The sequence below is a fragment of the Spermophilus citellus genome, assembly GCF_964194105.1.
Source record: "Spermophilus citellus genome assembly, chromosome: 3".
Lineage (NCBI taxonomy): Eukaryota > Metazoa > Chordata > Mammalia > Rodentia > Sciuridae > Spermophilus > Spermophilus citellus.
The window spans coordinates 180,432,709-180,456,369 of NC_138184.1; positions in this window are offsets into that span (position 1 = coordinate 180,432,709).

The following is a 23,661-nucleotide window of genomic DNA, read 5'->3' on the forward strand; positions in this document are numbered from 1 at the left end:
GAGTTATTCTACCAAATTATAATACTAGATGCAGACACTCTAACAAACTCTGGGTGCAATGACATCTGCATCTGTAGAAATGGACCAATTTGCATGCCATCTGGTACCAGAGACTTGAGCTACTTAAAATCATAATGGAGACATTTTTGTTCTGGCAATCAGGGTTACAGCTATGTGGTAAGTTAAATGCTCCACACGAAGATGCCGAGAAAAGTATCACAGCTCTGAAAAAGACAAAGAGGGTAGCAAGAATAATTGCAACAGAGGGAAGTCACCTAGAATTGAGAATTTCTCTTCTTTTGGAGAATTCAGAAGGATTTATATTTCATATTAATTTTACTGTGTCAAACTTCATTCTTATAAATAAGTTAGCTTTTAAGGCATTATCCTTGATTTTCAACAAAAAAAGGGTAGGAATGTTCTTTCCAAGGTGCAGCATACTGTGTCTGTAAGTAACAGCTTGAGAGAAAATTACAGTCATTAGGGTGCAATGGTAAAGAGTTTTTATTTCTATTTAATTCAAATTAAGTCTGATTCAAAATACATGGGGAACCAGGGTGGTTATTGCCAGGAATGCCATTAAAGCTCTGTTCAGCACTTCTGTAGACCCTTTATTAAAAGGAGACTGACAGCATCAGTCCATTCATTGCACTTCTGTTTACTCTCCCTTCCCCCACTACCCTGAGCTCAGGGTGGTTGAAAGTAGAATCAAGAAACAGACAGGACAGGGTAGGGGAGGCATGAGCGAAACCACTGTCTAGTATAGTTTATGAAAGAACAAGTGAAGTTTTCACTAACTGTGTCTAAGATTGGGTTTCTAAAAAGAAATTGTCACTTGGTTTGTGATACCTGCAATTTTATATTAAGTAAGGTATTGATCCCTTCCTCCTTCTCTCCTTTCTTTCCCCCTTCCTTTATTTCTTCTTTATGCTTCTTCCTTCTATTTCTTTCTTTCTTACTTTCCTTCTTTTCTTCCTTCTTTCTCTCTCCTCTTCTCTACCTTTCTTTTGTTCTTTTAGTTCCCTAACATCACATGTAGACTTGTGTGATGTTAAGTACTTCAGTTCATCCTCCAGGCCTTTTCTTGCCCTCTGAATAAAATAATATAAGTAATTTTATATATTCTGAAGTTACACTGATAGGAGCCAATTGTATTGTCAGTAGAAAATAAATACAAGTGTTCTGTTGAACGGTTATAATTTCATTCCTAATATACCCTTCTAAAATGTTGTGACAAAAATTTCAACATAACAGAAAAAGTAAAATAATACCAAATTATTGACCTACCAGTGTTTGAGCAAAAATTTGCTAATGGTTAAAGATAAAACACCACTCAGTTATTTTACATTAGGCTATGATAATTATTTAACAAAAAGATTATAATTTATGAGCTATTTTTCAATTCATAGATTGTGCCTGAATTACCTGCCCCCAGTTTAATAAACAGAAAGCAATGTAATACCCAATTTTGTCAAAATTAGAGTTTTAGAATTCATATATAGAGACTAATTAATAAGTGATAACTGAATCAAATAAATTAGTTTGGAAAATTTAAAACAGTTCCTGGTATCTATTTTTCTAATATCTGTAAAGTTGTACCATTATAGCAGGATGGACAGTTATTACTTAGCTAATTGATAATCTAAGCAATTTCTCCATCAGGAAAGAGCTGATTCTACAATTGCAAATGGATCCAAAACATTCAAAGTACATATTCAGGTAGTCCTAGAAAAATATTTTCAGCTTCCCTGATACCAGAAATTTCATCTAGCAATTTTTGAAAACTAAGCACTTTATAAAAAGTATCAAATATTTTTTTAAAAGAAGTCTCATATATATTTGACAGAGTAAATCTTGTACATAGACCTTTTCATCTCCCTTTTGTTTTCCAGATGAATAAACTGAGGCTTAAATAAGTTAAAAAAAAATGTTGTTCAAGTCATATAATAAGTAATTGGTAGATTTGAGAGTTAAATTTAGGTATGGCCAATGCTAAACTTTTCTAATACTTTTATGTTATTCTATTCTAATGTCTCCATAGATAGCCATAAGAGGTAATATATTTACAGATAATCATATAAATTATCTTCCCCAGCCGACTATCTATGAGTATTCCTTCCCCTTCCCAAAGCACATCATGTGACATTCTTTTTTCTCTTTGCCTTCTTCATAGCTGGGACTCCTCCATTGTTGCAGGCTGGGCCCTGTGCATTTCCTAAATATCTAGTCTCTCTATAACCAGAGACATATTCCATTTTTTCTGTTTGCTTGACTCTCTCTACTGTTTGACTGTGTCTTTGCCATCCTGAATGTCTGTAGCAAGATGCCCTGTGAAGTTTGTGTAGCCACAGGGTACACATGAACATACTCATTGAATGAAAACTTAAAGCCCTTAAAATATTATTTCTATATTTAAAAAAAAATCTATATTTGGAAAGAGCACGCAAAATTCTACTTTTATTTTTCCAAATAAATATAGGGCTTTAAAAAGTTAATACGTGGGCTGTGGTAGAGCACTTGGCTAGAAATGAGGCCCTGAGTTCAATCCCTAGTACTACCCCACACACACACACACACACACACACACACAAAGCTGATATATGTGCAGTAGTCCAAATAATGCTTGGCCTAATAACCTTTATTTTTTTTTCTACCTTGAAGGAGCTTTTAAAAGTGATTGGAGGTTTCAGGGTGAAAGAGAGTCAAACATAATATATTGTAATCTGCAATATATATTAGTATATCAGCATCAAAGGCACTGAGGGATACCACAGTAAGAAAACTATAATTTTATTCAACATTAGCATTAATCAATAAGATTTTAACCATTGAATTATACTTTTATTTGTAATATATATTAATAATTTTGGGAACATGAACGGTCTGGAGGAAAACTTTGGGAAAGTTTTGCTTTGTTAAAAGGCTACCATACTTAGTTTCTTTGGCAACACACAACTTCATTTCCCAGCATATAGCTTACAGACACCTTTTTGTATATAAGTATTATGTAAGGTCTATAATATAAGAACTATTTATATATGATACAATTTTTCTAAGAGTTTGAACTATTCCTCATTTAATCTGTAATTATCATGTGAAAAATTAATCCATCTCCTTATACAGAATTGTGGAAGCTTCCATACAGACATACTTTCAATTCTTATGTAACAAATAATGTTTTCCATAAAATGCAGCAAAACGTTTTTGAATACTTGAGTGTCCTATTCAGATCCTGAATGATTATATAAATGTAGATATGAAGTTATGCATAAGATCATTCAATCCTGCTACTCAGGTAATTGACACTCATCATTTTTTTAATCAAATGAAGCAATAGAGCCATTCCAAAATTCAAAGTAGAAATAAGTAGAAACTGAACAATTTACCAAGAGAAAGAAACAAAAGCATTTTGAGACTTTGAAGACTTTAAAAATATGTCCTTTGGGTCATCAAATGCACAGTTTCTGCATCTTTGTACATTTGCAAACACAAGGACAACCCAAAAGCCTCACTTAGTCTCTACTCCAGCATGAAGTCTAGGATCTGAGGATGATAATCAGTTTTCTTTTCATTTGGTTTGGACATCACTGCTGAGAAAATTAAAATCCTAATTATCTACTCTCCATGCACTTCATACCAAATGACAAAGTATCAAAAGGAAACTCATGATAAATATTCCATTTAATAGTAGAATACTGGAGAAGTAGCAGTTATCAATTCATAGAAATTCTGAAATCACATCTGCATATGCTGAAAGGTCCCCTGCAGTAGGTGATGGAATGTATTATGAGTGGGTCTTGGTTCTTCTCTACATTAGGCCTTGCTAATCTATCATGTGGGGATTTGTTATTTTGGTAATAAAAACTGAAAAACAATTTTGGTTCCAAAAGAGAACTGATACTATTGTTAAGATGAGATTGCAATAAATCCCCAAGTCGATCTTAAAGCAGGAGATTTTTACCAGCTGGTGGGCCAAAGGATCAGCTGCAAGTCTATACCCTTCAACCCCCTCCTGGGAATTCAGTACACCTTTTATAGTCCAAAACCATATTAAAGCATAAGTGGCTTTTGCTATGATTCAAAGCCATAAACAAATGTAATGAGATCTAAAATCGTAAGCAAAAAAGGGAGTGGGCCAACACATCCCTAGTTGTGTACAAGTTAAAGAATGGTTACTAACATCTAGAAAACCAATCTCTTACAGGGTACATTGTCCAATAAAAACAGGAACCAAGTAACCAAAGAAAGAACACTTTTATATTGTATAAGAATTGCCATTTGTGTTGCCAAACATGCTAAGCTAAGCAACTGTTGATGGGTACAGAGGTGGGGCTTTCCTTGGTAGAAGCATTTCTTACATGATGTGGAGTCTCACAGCAAAATGAAATATGTTTGGTCATATAGTGTTATGGGCCATAGAGCCTGGCCCATAACACTATAACAAATACCTGAAAGTTAGATGTGGTTTGGGAGTTGGACAATGTCAAAGGCAGAAAGAATTTTAAAGAGCATAATAGGACAGTCTTAGATAGATGTGAAAAGACTATTGGTAGAATTACATGTGCACATATATATGTGTTTATTTGTGCATGCCCATGTTTGTGTGTGTTACTTTTTGTGCTATGACCAAGAAAACACATGCCACCTTAGAGAAAACTAAGTAGTCATGATCAGACTGTGGGTACAAATAGAGAGATTTAAAATATTGTTGTAGGGGCTCAGGTGAAATTATGAAGATGTTATTAGTAACTGACAGAAAGGGGTTTCTTGTTATTTAGTGTTACGTAGAAGCAGAAAACTTTAAAAATTGTAGTTATTCGGCAGACAAAACTTAAGAATGTTAACCTTGGATGCTTAGTTGTCTTGTTTTTATAATTATTATTATTATTATTATTATTATTATTATTATTATTATTATTATCTTAGATGTTGATAGACCTTTATTTTATTCATCTATTTATATGCATTGCTTAGAATCTAATCCAGTGCCTCACACATGCTAGCCAAATGATTTGCCAGTGAGCCTTAACTCCAGCCCGTAGTTGTCTAGTTTTAAAAGGAAAGTGTTGAAGGTGCAGCCTGGCTTCTTCTTGCTCTCAGTAGAAAATGTGATTAGAAAGAGATAACTGGAGAAAAGTACTGTTAAAAATACAAAACAGTCTAGCTATTGTGAATTGTGCTGCTATAAACATTGATGTGGCAGTATCCCTGTAGTATGCTCTTTTAAGGTCTTCAGGGAATAGTCTGAGAAGGGCAAGAGCTGGGTCAAATGGTGGTTCCATTCCCAGCTTTCCCAGGAATCTCCATACTGATTTCCAAATTGGCCGCACCAGTTTGCAGTCCCACCAGCAATGTACAAGTGTACCCTTTTCTCCACATCCTCGCCAGCACTTGTTGTTGTTTGACTTCATAGTGGCTGCCAATCTTACTGGAGTGAGATGGTATCTTAGGGTGGTTTTGATTTGCATTTCTCTGACTGCTAGAGATGGTGAGCATTTTTTCATGTACTTGTTGATTGATTGTATATCCTCCTCTGAGAAGTGTCTGTTCAGGTCCTTCGCCCATTTGTTGATTGGGTGATTTGTTATCTTATTGTCTAATTTTTTGAGTTCTTTGTATACTCTGGATATTGGGGCTCTATCTGAAGTGTGAGGAGTAAAAATTTGTTCCCATGATGTAGGCTCCCTATTTACCTCTCTTATTGTTTCTCTTGCCGAGAAAAAACTTTTTAGTTTAAGTAAGTCCCATTTGTTGATTCTTGTTATTAAATCTTGTGCTATGGGTGTCCTATTAAGGAATTTGGAGCCCGACCCCACAATATGTAGATTGGAGCCAACATTTTCTTCTATCAGATGCAGAGTCTCTGATTTGACATCAAGCTCCTTGATCCATTTTGAGTTAACTTTTGTGCATGGCGAGAGAAAGGGATTCAGTTTCATTTTGTTGCATATGGATTTCCGGTTTTCCCAACACCATTTGTTGAAGATGCTATCCTTCCTCCGTTGCATGCTTTTAGCCCCTTTATCAAATATAAGATAGTTGTAACTTTGTGGATTAGTCTCTGTGTCCTCTATTCTATACCATTGGTCCACCCGCCTGTTTTGGTACCAGTACCATGCTGTTTTTGTCACTATTGCTCTGTAATATAGTTTGAAATCTGGTATTGCTATACCGCCTGATTCACACTTCCTGCTTAGAATTGCTTTTGCTATTCTGGGTCTTTTATTTTTCCATATGAATTTCATGATTGCTTTATCTATTTCTACAAGAAATGCCATTGGGATTTTGATTGGCATTGCATTAAACCTATAGAGAACTTTTGGTAATATCGCCATTTTGATAATATTAGTTCTGCCTATCCATGAACAGGGTATATTTTTCCATCTTCTAAGATCTTCTTCTACTTCTCTCTTTAGGGTTCTGTAGTGGAACCAACCCAGATGCCCTTCAATAGATGAATGGATAAAAAAAAATGTGGCATCTATACAAAATGGAGTACTATGCAGCAATAAAAAATGACAAAATCATAGAATTTGCAGGGAAATGGATGGCACTAGAACAGATTATGCTTAGTGAAACTAGCCAATCCTTAAAAAACAAATACCAAATGTCTTCTTTGATATAATGAGAGCAACTATGAACAGAGCAGGGAGGAAGAGCAGGAAGAAAAGATTAACATTAAACAGAGACACGAGATGGGAGGGAAAGGGAGAGAAAAGGGAAATTGCATGGAAATGAAGGGAGACCCTCATTGCTATACAAAATTACATATAAGAGGTTGTGAGAGGAATGAGAAAATAAACAAGGAGAGAAATGAATTACAGTAGATGGGGTAGAGAGAGAAGATGGGAGGGAAGGGGAGGGGGGATAGTAGGGGATAGGAAAGGTAGCAGAATACAACAGTTACTAATAGGGCATTATGTAAAATTGTGCATGTGTAACCGACGTGATTCTGCAATCTGCATTTGGGGTAAAAATTGGGAGTTCATAACCCACTTCAATCTAATATGAAATATGATATGTCAAGAGCTTTGTAATGTTGTGAACAACCAATAAAAAAATACAAAACAACAACAAGAAGAACAACAATTGAACCTGATTATTGGAGAAATTCTTAGTTCTATTCAAATCAGAAAAGATGTTAACATTAGGAGACTTACTTTCAGGAAAACTGCTCTGTGGAGAAAGCCAAATATGTGGCTGCACAAACCTTTGTTAATGCCTTAGAAGAACTGATGAAAGTTAGGAGTGTTCAATCATGCAGGGTGTTCTCTGAAGAGATTAATGTATGGCTCATGGAACATCAGCCATCTCGGCAGAAGCCAGAACTAAAGATGAAACATCAAGGAATATTGTAAAACACTTATTTATTTTAGTCAATGTCCATGATGTGTGCAGGAAACCCACAGACTTTTTTAGAATTTTTATACCATCAGAGACACACACAGTCAGTTTTGACTGAAAGGAATGGAGAAGAAGAAATGAAAAAAAAGGCCTCTTATTTTTCCAAATGAATTTCATGACTGCTTTTTCTATTTCAATGAAAAACATCATTGGAATTTTAATAAGAATTGCATTAAATCTGTATGGCCCTTTTGGTAGTATGGCCATTTTAACAATATGAACTCTGCCTATCCAAGAACATGGGAGATCTTTCCATTTTCTGAGTTCTTCATCATTTTCTTTCTTTAGAATTCTGTAGTTTTCACTGTAGAGGTCTTCACCTCTTTTGTTAGAATGATTCAAAGATTTTTCTTTTGAGGCTTTTGTGAATGGGATAGTTTTCCTAATTTCTCTTTCAGCTAATTCATCATTGGTGTATAGGAACTGATTTAAAGTTATTGGCTTCAAAAGTTCGAAGGTCAGGAAACAGGCTGGTAAAACCGCTCAGCTTCTGTGCTTACTTTCATGAGAGAGGGAGGCTGAACTATTATTCCCAGAACATGACATTCAGTGGAGTTTTCGTGGTTCATTTTCTCTTCTATCATTTCCCTTTTTGAAAGTGAACATCTACAACTTGTGCCCTTCACCTGTCCCACCACTGTGTTTTAAATTCTTGTTTCATAAATCTAAAGGACACACACTGTTTTCTTGAGAATGGATTCTACCCAGATTCTCATCCATTTCTGAGTTAAAAGAATTAGATCATGAAAAATCAGAAGTTTGAGCTGACATAATTTTGATGGGATGTTTTGGACTTTAAATTGATTTTGTAGTGGGCTGAGGCTTTTGAAGTTGTTAGGATTTGGTGAATATATTTTGCATGTGGAATAAATACAGATTTTTGGACATAAGAGAATTGGCTGTGATAGGCAGCATAATGCCTTCATACAGACAGCCATATCCTACTTTCATGAATCTGTGATCATATTATCTTACAGAAAACAAGGGACTTTGTAGTTTTGATTAAGTTAGGGATCCTGTGATGGAAATTTACCCTGAGTAATCTGGTGGAACTGAGGTAATCATAAGGCTTCTTAGAGGTAAGGGGGAAGAAGAAGAAGCAGAGTCATCAAGGAGATGTGAGAATAGAAACAAAGACTAGGGACATGTGAACTCAGACTCAACTAGCCATGGATGTTTTTGAAGAAGGAAAGGGGCTCCAGGTCAAGAAATTGGGGAAGATTCTAAAGCTGGTAATGTCAAGATGCAGATTCTCCCACCGAAACTTTTGAAGAAATAGCTCTTCTTACTACTTGAGTTTTCTCTGATAACATCAATTTCTGACTTCTGAATACAACTGTAAGAAAATAAATTTCGGTTGTTTTAAACTACTAAGTTTGTTCCAATGGGTCACAGTAGCAATAGGAAACAAATAAACTGGGAAAGTGACTTGGGCCTCTTTTGTCTGAGCTATTTTATCCAATTGAATGTACTTAACAGGAACCACTTTAACCCATTTAAAGTTTTAAACTGTCAACATTGCATTTATAGCATTAATTTGAACTGTGTAGCAAAGCTGAATTTCAAATAGACTTTTTATTGCCCCAAGTGTTTTCAAAGTTGCTTTTATATTGTATTATTCTCACATGTTTTCTTAGTTTGTTTATTGAAATTATATCCAATATTCAGTAGCATTATATAAATATTATTTAAATTATTTTCAACATTTTATATTATTTTTAATTTATTTCTTTGATAGTTGATAAGCAGGTGCCTGATCCAACCCCACAAGTGGATTTTCTCTATTATCTTTAATTTCTTCTTGCAAATTGACCAACTACTTTTTAATATCATCTCTTATATTGAATACATTGTCAAATAGAGTCAATAGCAAGCAACACATGTTCCTAACACAGCAAGTTCCTACCTCTTGTCTGATGGTGCAAGTTCATTAGGTATTGACCTGCTTTATCAGTTATCACAGCAACAACTTTACCAAATTTTCACCTCTACATAACATATATTGCATGTTTTCCAAAATAAATCATCACTTATTCACTCTCTGCCAGTTGGGTCTTAAAGAAATGTCACATATTTAAGTATTGCTCCTCATAGGAATATTCCTTTATGTATCAATCATGATACTAGGTTAAGATCCTGAACTACTTATTTGGTTACTGATGTAAACACTGAACGTTAATTTTTCATTCATATTACACATACTTTGCAGGACAGTTTGGGCCTCTGCTCATGTTCAGACCTAGGCTGACAATGAAGCCATTTCCTAGAATATTGCTGTTTACTACAGCAGAGAAGACATTAAATGTAGTGACTCATATGCTGTTTCCAAAGTCTTAGCTCATAAATGACATGAGTCACTACTGCTCACATACCACCATCCAAAGCAGCCCATACAGCCTCCCAATTGTTGGGAAGAGGGAAGGAGGACTAGATATGATGATGGACAGCATTTAGGATTGCTATACACTGTTTGCATGTAAGTTGTGGTACAGGTATATATTTCTTTTTCTAGTGGAAAATGAGAAGCACACTTACTAAGCAAACCTTTAGGCATAATTCATAACTTCATGGTACCAAGATTCCAGAGTATGATGTTTTGAAATAAAAACACAGCATCAGTGTTTCCTTGTGCTGTAAGACACAGAATTTTAATGATAAATCCATTATTCTATCCATGCTTGGCTTCCTTTTACATTATAGCTAGTCCCATATTCGAAGAAATTTAGAGGAAGTCATTAAAACATCATTTTTATGCATTACAATATTTATATAGAATGACGCTGTTTATCACACAATATTGTTAATGCCTTAGAAAATGAGGGTGTAAACTGCAGCTTTACCTCATTTGTTTAGAACTGTATGAAAAGATGCTTGACTATCTTGTAAGGAGATCATTCTCATATAAAAATTAGTTGCATGGTAACAGCCTTGTATGTGAGAGCAAAGTCAATGAGATCCCTTTCAGAAAAGTGAAAAATAAACATAATGGTGCATTCAGGACTATATTTTGTAGTTTCTATTTTAGGTCAGTGTGTAGTGGCTGTTCCATAAGCATCCCCAAACGTGTGTGATAAGGCCTTTGATCATGAGGAAAGAGATGGAAACTCCCATTTTAACTAGTGTCTGTCCTGGTGAACTATGAGAAGCATCAGGAGAAGTTCTGCAGCATAGGCCTATTGATAAACACTGTGTTCTGACTTCACCGTGGTTTAACTATAGAACTCCACAACATACCAGGCATGGGAAAGTAGAAAACCATAAAAGTCAAGGAAAGTAATTAAATTACAAAAAAAAAAAAGACAAAGTCAGTTGATTAATAATTTATATTCTGCATTAAGTTACCAATTTAATAGCATCTTTTAAACTAATTTTAGGCTTTCTTGTAGGAAGGAGAACACAGAACAAGCTGTCAAGAGTCAGAAATTAAATAGATTCTAAGAGCAGTACCCAATCTGAGATCACCACATAGTGCAAGACTTATTAAAAATCCATGATTCTGTAAAGCTTGTAAGAGACAGAAAGGATAATAAATGAACTAACCACAAGAACCTATAGTGAGTGATTACTCCTATAAGGATGCCTTAGTGACCCTCAAATAAATGCTTAATTTGTTTCTTGGCAGGACAACACCTTTGGAAGACCTAAGGTGATAAGGGCAAAGAAATACGAACAAACAACTGCTTTTTAATAGCTATATAATGAAGCTTGCAGGACTTTAAAACATTGAAATAAACTTAACTCCTTCACATTGGTGATTTCCTACTCAAAATTCCAAAACTACAATAACAGTGTAACTAGTAATTCTGTCATCTGACTTTTAAAAACATTATTTTTTCATTTTTAAAACTTATTGAACTGTATTAATAACTCTAAATTAAGATATAATACTTAATATATCTTAATAGTACTAAACACAATTTCAAATTTTACTAAATTAACAATTCATAAGTAGTTGTTTTAGATAAAACAATTAATATGCTTCTGTGCCTAAGTTAATTATCTTCTATATTTATCATATACTATCATTATTTTTGCAATGAAAATAAATTGGCAAAGAAGCTGGATGTTTAAATGAACATAATTCTTATGCATTTCTTTAATGTTTTACTAAGGACAATTAGAAAAAGTGTAGTAGGCACTTATATAATTTTAATAGTTTGTCCCATGATTTTAATTATGTTCACTATTTTATTTGTTCTTGCTTTGGAAAAACAGAACATCCAGAAAGTTTGAATTAATGCGCAGTCAGGTTTTGATGTGTATGTTAGAAGGGTCAGTATTTAACAGAATACTTTTCAAAGCCCAGACCTTTCCCACTGTCCATGGGTAAGATATCAAGCTTCCTATAAAGACTTCCTTTGTCAGGGACTCTCATAATCAATCAGTGCATAAGCACCCCTGATCTCTCCTGATCAATCGCACTGGACATCATCCTTGATAGACTTTATCTAAGCCAGCATTTGCTTTTTATCCTGTGCCATGTTTGATTTGGTTTTGTCACTCTGAAGGTCCCTCTTGGTCCCAGAGTCCATAGTTTCCTGTCTGCCATTCGTTTCTCACTTCAAATTCTACTGATATATGTCCATCCATCACACTCACATTAACTCTGAATTCTGGGCTTCAGTTCAAGGCTGAGACACTCTTTTATTCCTGGGAATGTTGTTCAGCCAAGGACATGAGAAAAGCCGGGTGATTCAGCCAGAACTGCTATAACTGAAATGATAAATCATAGCCCACAACTTCAGAATTCCTAGAGGGAGTGAGATGACTGAGGTAAGAACCCAATAACCAAAACAAGCACTTTCAGAGCACCAGTGCTACATGGAATTCAACAATGTGGTCCACCTAGATTAAGAGTCAGAGGAAAGATTTGATAAAATTTATTTATAATGGCTATGTCCTGTGATAAAATGGATGAAGTAAATGAAAGAAAAGGGACTAAGATTTCTAAAGCAATTTATAATGAATTCAAGGATGGAAGGGCCAAAACCCTTTGAGCATAGATTATGAGGAAGTTATACTTTAAACTGAATCAATGGCATACATTTTCCTAAAGGACCATAACAAAGATCAAATTAGAATTTATCCTAGGTTTAAACCCAATACAATCTTCAATTAATAGCATTCATATATACTAAACGACAAATAAAAAACATGTTTTTCTTAATGAGTTAATATGATTCTTAGTTCATTTAAACATCCAATAATAAAATGGTGTAGGGACAAAATAAAGAGTTTAGTACTGGGATGTCTCTTAATATCCTCCTGGAACAATACATTCAGCATCAATAGCTACACAAGTTATTGTCTGCTTTGTACACACACTAGTACCCAGGATAAAGTAATTATGTGGAATTACTTATAAGGATTTATCATAAAGAATTGGCTAGTTATAGAGATCAAAAAGTAGAAATATTTTCAGTCAGCAATTTTGAGACCCAAGAGAGCTAGTGGTGTGGTTCTGTCTGGATCTGAAGGTCTGAGACTAGGAAAGCCAATGTAGTAAATTCCAGTCTGAGCCTAAGTCTGAATACAGGAAATCAATGTCCCAGCCTGAAGACAGGCAAAGAGAGCACATTCTCCCTTTTCAGGTGTTTAAGGAATTGCATGAGACCTTACCACACTGAGGAAGGCCATCTGCTTTCCTCCATCCATTAATTCAAATGATAATTCATCAAGAAACACTTCACAGACATGCTGGAAAAAAATGTGCTTGACCAAATATCTCTGCATTCTCTGACCCAAGACACAAAAATTTTTGTCATGACCACCATACAGATTTGATTCCAAAATTTGGGATCACACCTAATTTTGTTCTGCAAGTATAGCTCAACCACTTACAGTCAGTTATTGTTGTATCCAAAACTAATTTTACTAAGTTTTTACTAGTAAAAACTTACCCAGAATCTAAATGAGGAATAGGAAACAATTCTACTCTTTATGAGATTTTTTTCCCCAGTGGAATAAGAAAAATGAAAGGTTGAGAACAGAGACAACAAAAGAATTTATCATATATTTTTCTCGGAATTAACTTTTTATGCAACACAATAAGGATGGGCACTAAAGATTTTAATGTGGATTATGAAATATAGTGATGTTCAACTCAATGATATTTATTTCTTATTTTCGACTGTCACAGTGTTGACAATGATTTTAGAGGAAGAAATGTAGAGGGCAGCTGGAATGGGCCTGCTGTAAGGACTTATTAGGCATTATATTTTGGTGGTAACTTTTGCAAACATCTTCTTGATTGCATATTTCAAAATTTTATGCTGAGCAATTAAAAACATATATTCCTATCTTTTTGGAGTAAAAAGAGTACATTTTGGTGTGTAACATTTTTTTTCAATTAATTTCTGATCAAAGCACTGAAAAGAGAGTATAGTTTCAATATACTTTTCATTCAGCTCCCATGAATGGTAAGATTTTCCGTAACTATGGTACATATATTTTCAAATTATGCCAAAACAAACAAGTAAATATACAAGTAAATTTATAAGTAAAACAGAACTTATAAACATTGGCATACCCAATGCAGAAACAGCAGCCTCTGCCTGCAGGCTTTGAAAAAATAAGCCTCTCAGACTAAGGAACAGATTATATGAGGGAAATTTCATTAACAAGAGAAAGGATTTTAGGATCCTTTAAGGCTTTCAGTAGTGTATAAAAGTTATTTAGAAACTAGGAACCACTTCCGCATCTCATTTACCTAACTGATGAGAGATAAATGAGCTAAGAATTTAAAGCACAGCCCTGAGGTATATTTTTGCACATGAACCACTTTCTAACTCTACTAAAAGACAAGAGAATCATTAACTTTCTGCTACCACAGTGCCAGCAGCAGTCACTAACCTTTCCTACCATAAATAGTTTCAGAAATAGTAATAGAATAATTACAAATCATGATTCTCATCGGTGACTTAGTACATTTTTGGAAATCTAAACTAGAAACCCTGTAAGTGGTATGACTTTATTATGTGTAAACAGGATACTATTATTTATTAAAATGTCATTAAATCTCCCTGTAGTAGTGTGAAAATAATTCGTCCTGCCTCTTGGGTGGTCTTTTTTATGAAGCAACTGAGAGATAAATATTCTGTAGATTGCTTTTATTATTCAGATTAAAGTTTCATTTGCTGAGAAGTGTGAACATCACCACCTTTGGGGCAATGTTGAAACCAGACAGGAGGCTGTTGTCAAGACTAGATTCTCCCTTACTGAAACAAGAGTTGGCAATAAAATGAGATGGAATTAATACTAATTTTAAAATATGAAAATTTGTTCTAGGACCCTCAGTCTAGACCTTTACAATACTAACTCTTCCAATACAGTGGGCATGGTATGATAACTCCACCTGTTTAATTGTCTTTCTTTAGTTTCTCTCAATATTTTGTTGTCATTTGCATAAAGAATTTGTGCTTTTTTCCCTTAATATTCTATTGTTAATAGTATTATTAGAATTTTCCAATGCATTTGATTGTTCTATTCAAATTTACTTAGAGCAACCACAGAGCTAAACTTAATTAACATAGTTCATAGTTTTTAAAAATTTTAAGTGTGTACTATAACTATTTTGTGAAAACATTTATCTCCCACTTTCCAATACACATGCTGTCTACTTTTTCCATCATATATTACACTGACTAATGTTTACAGTATGATGTTGAATGACTGTGCTGAGAGTGGTGATTTTTCCTTTCTGCTCTCTCTGGGGCAGAATGGGTAGGGAGAGGACAGAAGAAAAGACAACTTTGCAAAAATTTACACCAAGTATGACGAGTGCTGAAAGTGTTTTGCACATTGTCTTTATCATATAATTTTTTTTCATATGCTTGACATGCTAACATTATTTTAAAATTAAGGGTATTGAATTCAGAAGTCTTTTTCAAAACGTATTTTGAGATTACCATTTTTCTAGTTTGTTACTGTGATAAATAACATCAACTGATATTTTTAAATGTAAAACCATCTATGTATTTTTAGAATAAGATGTCTCATTAGATCTTTTGCCCATTTTTAAAAATAGGATGATTTGTTTTATATTGTTGGCTTTTGAGTTTTTCATGTATTTTGGTTACCATTCCTTTATCAGATATATGTTTTTATAGATATACATTTTCCCATCTATGGCTTACCTTTTCTTTCTTTTAATAATATCTTTTTCAGAACATAGCAATCTTATAATTTTTTATTTTACATATTACACTTAGAATCAATCTACATAATTATTCTACATAATCCTAAGTGTAAAATACTTGCACTTAGATACCACCTAAGCTTTTTTCGTGTTGAAGCTGAAATGAGATATCTTCCTCTCTCCTCTCTCTCTCTCCTCCCCCTCCTGTGTGTGTATACACACACACACACACACACACACACACACACACACGTATATATATATGCATTAATGCATTAATTTTTACTAAAATATGATGTATTTTGTGTAGATTCACTTTTCAGTTACGAATTCCCAATTTGTCCAGAGCCATTTGTTTAAATTTAAGTTTTTCTGGATTGTATTGCCTTTCTTCCTTTGTCAAAGATCAGTTGACTACATTGTACAGATATATTTCTGGGCTCTTAATTCTGTTCCATGTAAGAATATATTCCTTCACCAAAACTGTGTAGTCTAATTGATGTAGCTTTACAAAGTCTTAACATTGAATAATGTGTGTCTTCTGACTTTCTTCTTCAGCATTATGTGGCTACATTAGGTTCACTGGTTTACATAAAAAATTTAGTACTACTTTGCTCATATTTCAAACATCACCTGCTAGTATTTTGATAGAGATTGCATTGACTTTATATAATAAGCTGGGAAGAATTGACATTTCAATGATATTGAGTCTTTTAATTCATAATATTGGAATATATCTCTATGTGTGTAGCTCTTCTATGATTTATTTCATGGGTTTTAGGGGGTTTTGGTTGTTGTTGTCATACAGGTCATGTCCATATATTCTTAGACTTAAATCTTATATTTAAGTCTAAGATTTCCCTTGTGCTTTTATAAATTATATATATAATGTGTATACATATATACATATATATGTATACATTTTAATTTCACGTTCCTACCCTTATTGCTCATACAAAGAATAGCCATTGGCTTTTAAATATTTTCCAGTATTAACCCTGGATCTTATGACCTTAATACACATGCTTATTATCCCATAGATACTTTTGGTCAATTGTTTGCAGTTGTATATATTGATAATCATGTCATCTGAAAATAAACCAAAGATGATTTTATATCTTCCTTTTCAGTTTTTACACCTAGTTTTATTTTTTTAACAAAATAGCTAGGAATTTCAGGATGATATTAAATAAGAATGGTGAGAAAGGAAATCCTTTCTTTCTTTGAGGTGCTAGGGGAAAAGTGTTCACTATCTTATCATTAAATCTGATGTTACTTGTAGTCTTTCTATATATACTTTATATTCTATGGAGGAAGAGCTCCTCTATTCCTACTTTTCTAGGTGTTGAATTTTGTTAAATGCTTTTTCTACAGCAATTAATATACTAATATGACTTTTTTTCTTTAGTCTATTGATGTGTGCCGCAGTCTTGGCTGGGCACAGAATCACGAGCCACCACGCAGCTTTGTAGATTCAAACAGCAATTCTTTATTCCCGCACTCACACCGGCCTCCACACACGTTCTGGGGCAATCCCAGTTCTCCTGCCACCCAATTCACCTACTCCACGAGGCTTTCTTCCCAAAGTGCTCTCTGAATCTCAGGAGAACTCAACGGGAGCTCAGGCAGCAGGAACGCCCTAATTCCAGCAGCAATAATCCTCAACATCGAACTTCCCTAAAATCCAAGGTCTTAAACTGGGAACGCCCTTAACCCAAGGAGCGGGATACTTCCTCAAACTGCAGGATACACCCTAATCCTGGATCCACCCTGGTCTTTGAGCAGGGTCACCTTTCTCAAACACACATGCAAGGTCAACAGCAAAATTAACATGGGGTACGCTGGCAAGGAAATTTCGAAGCGTCATTCCTACTTGGTAATGGCCCTCAGCAGATGTGGTCAATTATAACATCTTGAAATATTTTAACAGCCTTTTACACCTAGAAAAAAAAAATTTTCCCGTTGGTACTGGGGATTGAACAACCAAGGGGCATTCATACACTGAGACACATCCTCAGTCCTTTTTAAAATTTTATTTAGAGACAGGGTCTCACTGAGTTGCTTAGCGCCTTGCTGAATTGCTGAGGCTGGCTTTAAACTTGCAATCCTCCAGCCTTAGCCTCCCAAGCCTCTGGTATTTCAGGTTTGGCCACTGTGGCTGGCTCTAAAACAATTCTTGTAGTACATATTAAGAATTAATTTGACAAAATTTTGTTGGGAATCTTTGCACTTATATTTGTGAAAGATACTGTTCAGTAATTTTTGGCTCTTACAATATTTATATCTGTTTTGTGTACTGTGGTAATGGTGAACTTACTGATTATGTTAAGAAGTCTTTCTTCTACAATTTTCTAGAAGAATTTTTGAAAATATAGTTTTAATTTTTTTAAAAAATTTTCATTGAAATCAGCCAAGGAACTCTCTCAGCCTGGTGCTTTAAATCATTAATCCAATTAAATCATTAATCCAGTTAAATCATTAATCCAATTTGTTTAATAACATTAGAGCTATTTAGTTGTTTCTCCTTTCATTAGTTTTAGTAGATCATGTTTTCCCAGAAATCAGACGAATTCACTAAGATATTGGATTTGTATATATGAGCACAGAATTGTTGGAATTGTATTCCTTTATCAATTGTTTACTGTCTAAGGGATGAATAATATGACTGGTACCAGGTAACTTCTCTCCCTCTCTCTCTTGTTTTTGTGCTTTTTTGTTGTTATTGTTGTTGTTTAGCTATAGTTTTGTTAACTATATTGAGCTATTCAAAGAATGAGATTTTGATTTTCTTTATTTTTCTTAACCTGAATTTAACATTTTGTTGAAAACCAGATTTGATACGGCAGGTACTAGCAGTTTCTGATACAGATAATAAAAATCTGAACTATAACACTATGTGGAGACCTCCTCTATTTTGCCCACCAACTTCAGTTTTCTGAAATGTCCAAAATAATTATGGAATTTCAGTTTCTAGGCTTTTTCTTATTGTGATGACAGAGAGATTCCACTTAAGCTCTTTTTTATGTTGAAGCTGAAATGGGACATCTTCCTCTCTCCTTTCTCTCTCTCTTTCTCCATATATTTGTATCAATATTTGTGTATATACACGTATCTGTATCTATCTCTCTCTCTCTCTCTCGGGCAGGGAAAAACTGAGAATAATTTTGCATTTATCTATGATTGTTTTAAAACTAAAATCATTCATTTATTCAAAGAACCATTAGCAATATGCATTTATCAATGTCTAAATCCATCCATAAAAGAAATATAGCTCTGTAGACAAAGGAGCTTGTTAACTAGAAAGTCTAAGTAAGTGCTCAGCCCACAATAACTTTATAATAATGGCATCATTCATATTATCATCTTGCATTATTAACAAAAAGGAACACCAAAATCACTAACTATGAAGACACTTTATAAGTAAAAGTTTATTAGAATTTAAAACTTCTGCACTGTAAAGGATATAGAGTATCCTCTATAAAGGATACTATTAAGAAAAATTTTTAAAAAGTAAACAAGTTACAGACTGCTATGATTTAGATATGAGGTATCCCCCAAAAGCTCATGTGTGATGCAATGCAAGAAGGTGTTGAGATGAAATCATTGGATTATGAGACTCTTAACCCAATTAGTGAATTAACCTCTTGATAGGGATTAACTGAGTAATAATGAAGGAAGGAAGGGTATGGCTTGGGGAGATATGTTCATGGTAGTGTGCCTTTGGGGTATGTATTTTGTCCTTATTTAGCAAAGCTCTCTCTCTCTCTGCTTCCTAATCATGCCCTGAGCTGCTTTCCCTACATCATACTCCTCCTGCATGATGTTATGCCCCTTCTCATGAACTGAGGAATTGAGTCTGCTGTCTTTGGACTGAGACTTCTGAAACTGTCAACCCCAAAATAATTTCCTTTTAAATTGTTCTTGTTAGGTCTTTTTGGTCACAGCAGCAAAAAATTTGACTAAAACACAGACTATTAGAAAAGATTGCAAGTGGATCAGCAGGACTACCCTGTGCTCACTTGGTCTAAAGTGCAAGAAATAAAATCAAGAATTAATAAATGAGATTATTCAAACTAAAAAGCTTCTTCTAAGCAAAGGAAACAATCAATAATGTGAATAGAGTGCCCACAGAGTGGGAGAACATCTTTATTGCATTCACATCAGATAAAGCAATAATCTCCAGGATACATAAAGAACTCAAAAGCTGTATCACTAAATAAATAAATAAATAAATAAATAAAAAATAACCTGATCACTAAATGGTTTAAGAAACTGAAGAAACACTTCTCAGAAATAGATATACAATTGATCAACAAGTATATGAAAAAATGTTCAACATCTCTTGCAATTATAGAAATGCATATCAAAACTACTTTACACTCCCATCGTAATATCAATTATCAAGAATACAAGAAATAATAAGTATTGGCAAGGATGTTGAGAAAAAGGTCCACTCATACATTGCTGGTGGCACTTCAAATTGTTGCAACCAGTATGGAAAGCAGTATGGAGATTCCTTAGAAAACTTGGAATGGTCCACCATTTGACCCAGCTATCCTACTCCTCAGTCTATACCCAAAGGACTTAAAAATATTATACTATAGTGACACAGTCACATCAATGTTCATAGCAACTCAATTCACAATAGCTAAACTGGAGAACCAACCTGATGCCCTTCAACTGGTGAATGGATAAAGAAACTGTGGTACAAATACATAATGGAATATTACTCAGCAGTAAAAGAGAACAAAATTATGGCATTTGCAGGTAAATGGATGGAGTTAGAAAATATTATGCTAAGCAAAGTAAGCCAACCCCCCAAAAAACAAAGGTTGAATGTTCTCTCTGATAAATGGATGCTGATCTGTATGGGGGGAAGGCATAGGGAGAATGGAAGAACTTTTGGCAAAGGGGAGGAAGGGTGAGGAAGAGGACATGGGGGCAGGAATAATGTTGAAAAGAGAGTAACATCATTACCCTAGATACATGTATGACTGCACATGTGGTGTGATTCTACATCATGTACAATCAGAGAAATGAAAAGTTGTGCTCCATTTGTGTACAATGAATCAAAAATGCATTCTGCTATCATGTATAACTGATTAGAACTAATAAAAAAGAATGATTTGCAAAGCATTTGTCTAGTAAAGGACTTGTATATAAAATATAAAAAGAGCCTTTAATTCTTAATAATAGGAAAATAAGCAAGTCAATAAAAACTGAGCAAAAAAATCTGTAGACACCTCACCAGTCAAGATATACATATGGCATTAAGAATAATGAAAGAAATGGAAGACATACCATTAGGGGATTAAAAGATAAAAGAATGCAATACCACTATATAGCTTTAGACAAAAATCTAAATATCAAATTCAGATAAAACTATGGAGCAACAGAAATTCTCTTCTATTGATCATGGAAATGAATAATAATAAAGCCATTTTAGAAGACAGCTTGCAATGTCTTACAAAGTTGAACATCATATCCAACAACTGTACATTTAAATATTTGTTTAAATGAGTCTAAAACATATCTCCACACAAAAATCCGCCAATGAACTTTAAAAGGAGCATTAGCCATAATTGCCAAAAATAGGAAGTAATAAGATATATTTCAATAGATTAAGGTATAAAGAAACTGTGGTAGATATCCATTCAAAGTAATATATTTCCACATAAAAAATGTGTTATCAAGCCACAAAAACACATGAGAAAACTTAAATGCACATCACTAAGTGAGAAAAGCCAGTCTGAAAGGTGAGATACTGTGTGATTTCAACTTACAACATCTGGAAAAAGCAAACATATGGAAATACTAAAGGGATAAATATCAGGGATTAGTGGGGAGGGAGGGATTAACAGGTGAAGCACAGTGTTGTGGGCCCAGTTCATCAGCTTGCTACTCCAAAACCGGTAAAAGCCAATACTCAGGAGAAAGATTAGTGGCAAGGAAAGCAGGTTTCTTCAAGAATGTGGGAGTGGTTGGCTATTATCCCCCTAAAAAGACCATCTTAAAATGGAACTCAGTCACATGATAGGACTTTTATAGGGTTGAAAAGGAAACACTGGGGCAAATGGAAGAGAGCCTATGTACTGTCGGAGTCTTTGTCACCCAAGACTGTGTCTCCTTTTTCTTTTCTCTGGCAAGATTATTGCAATCGACCTTGACCTTTTAAAGCTAGTTCCTTTACTTTTTTTTAAAGGAAAATATATATACTATTTTTCTGCATGTTAAACTCACAGCAGTTCACAAGATTTGTGTTAAATTTGATGCACAGGACTACAGAATAAGGGGATTATTACACATTTTGTTGCTATCTAAGAGGTACCAGATGTTCTGCGTTTTCTAAACCTAATGAAAAAAATATTTAGCAGTTAATATCTTAATAACTTAGATGTGGCCTTTCTTTAAAATTTAGAGTGCTGGCAAAGGAAGGGGAAGTAGCCCAGCAAAGGACAACTGCCAAAGGAGTAGTCACTGGTACATAAGGGAATTTTAGGGCACTGACACTATTCTTCATTGTACTGTAATAATGGCAAAGACATGCCATGATACGAAAGGGAGGATTTAGTAAGAAGAATATAAGAACTCTATTTTCAAATGCACATGAAGGGTTATTTTGACTTGTGTTTATAATTTAAAAAACAAACCCTCCTCAACAAGGACTTTGCTTTTTCAGCAGACAGTAGGCATGTAATAAATACAGTCTAGTTTTCCTGACAGTAAAGCCAAACGGAATAAAAGACATAATTATAAATTTACCATCTGTGTGATGTTTTTACTTTATACATCTTTTTCTCATGTTACTATGATAACTAGATATTTAAAGATACAGCAAAGTATAATTTCTACTGTTCCAAAAGGTAGAGTTTAAAATTAATAATGTGTCTTGTAGCATATTCCTCACACATGGTAGGGGAAAGGAGAATCTTTTAGGCTTCACTGCTCAAAGCTGAACACTTAAGACTGTCCAATAAGTGGTAAATAACTGTATTGTGTTAATAAACCAGGTACTAATAATTTCTTGACTATATTTACTGATGTTAGCATTATTAAAAGAGGTGATTCAGGATCCTTAATAGTTTAAGCAGCAACTTTCTACATCTGTATAACACATTTATAAGATAAGAAGTCATTTCTACATCTAAGGTAAAAGTGGCTTATTAGTATTTCACTGATACAGCAATCTAACTCTTCCCATGTTTCAGCTTTATGCAAGTCCTTCCAATTCTCTGTCTTATGATCAGTTTTCCTTCCCCAACCCCTCTTTTCAATCTTAAGCTGAATTCAGAGGTGACAGTGAGTTCATTCAGTAACTGAATATGACTTTGTTGATTCATATTTCCACTTAGAGAGAAGGCTAAACTCAAGCCCTGCTTATTGGATCTCTGGGTTTGATGTCAATTAGAAACTTCACTAAATTAAACCAGCATCTTAGAAATGCAACAAATTTTCCAAAAATTATTTTCTTCTTTCTCATCTCCTAATATGTAATACATGGCGGCCATGATAAACAAATGGTTTGATAATATTAAATGTTTTTCATAATTGAAAGGTATGCATTTCTTTCCTACAGAACAAAGAGGTAGAGCAGGTGGCCCACTTATATCATCACTAAGACTTCCCATTGAATTTGCTAGATGATACTGAGCACCTCAATGCAGACTAGAAACACATGACATTCTTAAACCAGAGGCAGTGTCAGAACAAAAGCATTCCTCTCCATCTTATCTGTTTGAATGCTACAATATATTTCTCTAGCAGAAATGAGAATATATTTTGCAGTGATAATTGTATTTCAGGGACATATTTTGGGGGTTGTTATACTATCCAAACCAAAGAGAATATTAATATTGGTCTATACCAAGGCCTGAGGCCATTGAAGAGCCGACTTTTTTAGTATAATTAGTCATTCATAAAACTGAGTGATATTATATAAATTATGTAATGCATAATACAAAAGTACAATATGTTATTTAGGTCAGTCTCTAATTGTAAACCTCTTCTTTCTTCCTTTTTTTTAATGTTACTGGAATTGAACACAGGACCTCAGACATGCTTGACAACACACTAATACTGAGCTACATGTCCAGCCCTTTTATGTTAGTTATGAAACTGGG